Raw genomic sequence first — 3674 nt, 5'->3', positions numbered from 1 at the left:
CCTCAACATTGGCGAAGATAAGCCTGTTCAATATATTTGAACAGGCATATTGATTAGAGACTGCAATATTTAATGCACTCGATGTAAAGGAACGGAAATGATCCTAAACTATTAAAAGATAAGAAATAGTGTGTATGCCGTTGAGAACACTTATGTTTAAGATATGTGTACATACTTCGGTATGTACAATAGATTAGTATTAAGATTGGTGTATGTACTCTGCATGTGGTGCATACACAAATTAGGATAAGAAATTTTATAAATAAAGGAGCTCTGGGCAACCAGAGCTGAGTACAATTTTTATAACCGAACCCTTCGCGTTATTATTTAACAATTTTACTCGGTAAAAATACCATTAACGATTAAGGAAAATTTTCAAAAATGATTATAAGACCAGTTGTTAAGCAAAACAAAATTATAATTAATGTCGAATTTGATAAAATATTAAAGGGTACAAAAGATACCTATGGAATTAAAGAAGTACGTAATAATTATAAGAAAATTGAGATTTGTAAGCAAACTCAACTAGTAAATATATGTAAGTAATAGTAGTTGTATACCTAGAGTATTAAATAGCCTAAATTCATCTTGCACTTTAACTAACGGCCAACATATCCAACAAATCGAAGAAGTAAAACCCGGCACCATATTACTTAATGGCTTTCAAGGGGTAATAGATGTTGACGGAATGCAGAAAATTTTATCAGGGACACAGCAGCCCTGCAACCAGCACCAATCTAAATAAATCGAATTGAATTACTTTCTCTTCAGGCCTTAAAGGAGTTTCACATTGAAAACATACGAAGAATAAATCTTCTGAAGACAGCAACGATATCCAATAGCTCCCTTTCACTTGGAGCCGTTGCAACTATCATTCTCGGTATAATATTTTTTCGAAAATTCTGGAGAAAGCACCAAAACAGAATAATCATATCTTCAAGCCTGGACATTAACCAGATGCCCCCGGCGAATATTGATCTTAAGGAGATCAAAGATCTTTCCAATGATCAAAATACTTACATCAATTTTAACAACCTCCCCTATTTTTGATAGGCTCTCGGGACGATCGCTTTTAAGAGGGGAAGTGTTAACATGGCAAATGTTAACATTTACTAAATAAACCGTAATCAGCAATAATGAGCAAATCATAGCGGAAATGCATCTTTAGTTGCACAACATTTCCCACAGTAAAAGCCAGACGCTTTCATCAGCATAAAAGCTCATTTTTCGGCGTGAAGCGGAAACCCAACACGCGCAACCGAAATAAGCCAATTCGGAGAATCGGCAACAAAGTCAGCAGTTGGCCAGTGCAACGTAGCTTAGCTTTTAAGCAAATTAATTCTTAAGTTTAGTCTTAGCTCCGTAATGTAACGAACAAGTAATAAATAAAATTTTTTTAAAAGAAATTAACATCAAATTTCTTAACTTATATTGTGTCAAAGTGTAAACACAATGGCTACGACAGACTGCAACGGCACGACAGTGAACTGAAAACGTCCTTGTTCATCTTACTACATGTACATTTTGAGAAGCAACAACAACACAATGGCCGGCATGTACATAAAACAACGCAGTTGTCCATTTTGTATGTACACAATTTCGTTGTGGCCATACTAATACCTTTCACTTCAATGAAATTTTAATATTTTGTTCAAAGTGAAATTTTTTATGCAAAAAATAAGTAAATAGGTCAATATTTGCTTGCTTTAAATTATCAATTGTTATTACAAATGATATAATAGAGCTATAATATATTTATTTATGCTTTTATTTGTAAAATAACATCAAGTTTGTTAGAGCTGTGAATAATTTTACATTTTACATATTAGTGGCATCACCACTCTACCTCCTCTTTCTATCTTCCATTCTACTGTCAGCTCTACTGTCGTCGTACTGTCGTTGGCAAAAATAGGAGGATATTGAAGTTAGCAGTCGTGTAGTCGTGCAGCTGTCAAAATAACACTTATGGGCAGTGGGAACGTGCGTATTTTAATATTTGACAGATGTGGTTTGCAGTCTGTCGTAGCCATTGTGTTTACACTTTCAATAAGCATATACAGTGACTCACACGACCAACCGGATGAACTCAGCTTTAACTTTGGATGTGAGTTAATGCTATTGAAATAACAATTTAGCTTAACATATTATATATCATTTAAAAGGATTTTTTATGTACTTTTTATTTTTTACTTAATCCAAAAAAATATAACTTCATATTTAACATAAACACAAAAAGTCCAATACACACTTCAAATTCATCTCACACGACTAACCGGATAAAAACCAATAGAAGCCCACGGTAAAGTAACGGGACCTTTATTCCATTTAAAATCTGTGAAAATGTGTACTGCTTATTCTTACATTGAACCAGTTGCAAATTGTATTGCTTAATGGTTAGTTATATCAATTACGGCTGCTTTACGTACTCAGACATCTATCGACATTAGAAATTTAATAATACAACTCCAAGAAGATGGAAAAACTGTGAAAGAAATATCAAATATAGTAAAGCGAAGTACTTCCACTATCCACGATATTGTAAGAAAGTTTCGGAAGGAAAATAGAGTGTGTAACATATCCAGAAAAGGTCAAGGGAAAATATGTAACAGAAAATGCATTGAGTACGTTTCATATTGCGAAAATTGTTAAAAACAATCCGGAATCTACAGCAGAAAATATAAAAATTATAGTTGAAAAGGATCTAGGCAAAAAGGTTTCAGCAGAAACTATTCGACGAACACTTCGAAACAACAATTTGCATGGAAGGGCGATGATAAAAAAGCCATATATATCGGAAAAAAATAAGAAAAAAAGACTTGAATTTGCTAAAGCGCACTTGAAGAAATCCAGAGAGTTTTGGAATAGGGTAAGTTTCATAATTTTCATCGAATCTTGCTGAAAACAGTTTCAATGATAAATTTGTGCTTAATTTAGGTCCTTTTTACCGATGAAAGCAAATTCAATTTGCAAGGTGAAGTTAATTTGCAAGGTTCGGATGGGCGCAAGTTTGTTTGGCGGCGTCCTAATGAAGCCCATCCTCCAAAACATACTAGAGCTACTATGAAGCATGGTGGTGGCTCAATCATGGTCTGGGGATGTGTATCAGCAAAGGGAACCGGCAATCTGCATTTTGTAAAAAATACGTCGATATTCTCAAGGAGAATGTAAAAGCATCTTGTGAAAAATTGGGTATTCAAAGAGACTTTATTTTCTACCAGGACAACGATCCGAAGCACAAATCAGAAATCGCTCGAACTTGGCTGATATATAATTGCCCACACGTAATGGAAACACCGGCACAATCCCCAGATCTAAATATAACTGAGCATGTGTGGAACGAAGTAGGACAAAAGTGTATAGAAAAAAGTATTCTAATATTGGAGAGCTCAAAGCAGCGATACTGGAAGCATGGAGTTCTGTAGAACCCGAATTCTGTCAGAAGCTGGTTGACTCGATCTCAAAACGTTTAGAAGCAGTAATTTCTTCAAAAGGTTTCGCTACTAAATACTAGAACTATAGTGTATATAAAAAAAATCCGGTTAGTCGTGTGAGATAAATTTAAAGTGTGTATTGGACTTTTTGTGTTTATGTTAAATATGAAGTTAAGTTTTTTATGGAATAAGTAAGAAATAAAAAGTACATAAAATTTCCTTTTTAATGATATATAACATGTT

Source organism: Bactrocera tryoni, unplaced genomic scaffold (genome assembly GCF_016617805.1).
Source record: "Bactrocera tryoni isolate S06 unplaced genomic scaffold, CSIRO_BtryS06_freeze2 scaffold_11, whole genome shotgun sequence".
Taxonomy (NCBI): Eukaryota; Metazoa; Arthropoda; class Insecta; order Diptera; family Tephritidae; genus Bactrocera; species Bactrocera tryoni.
Note: the sequence above shows the minus strand (reverse complement) of the source record.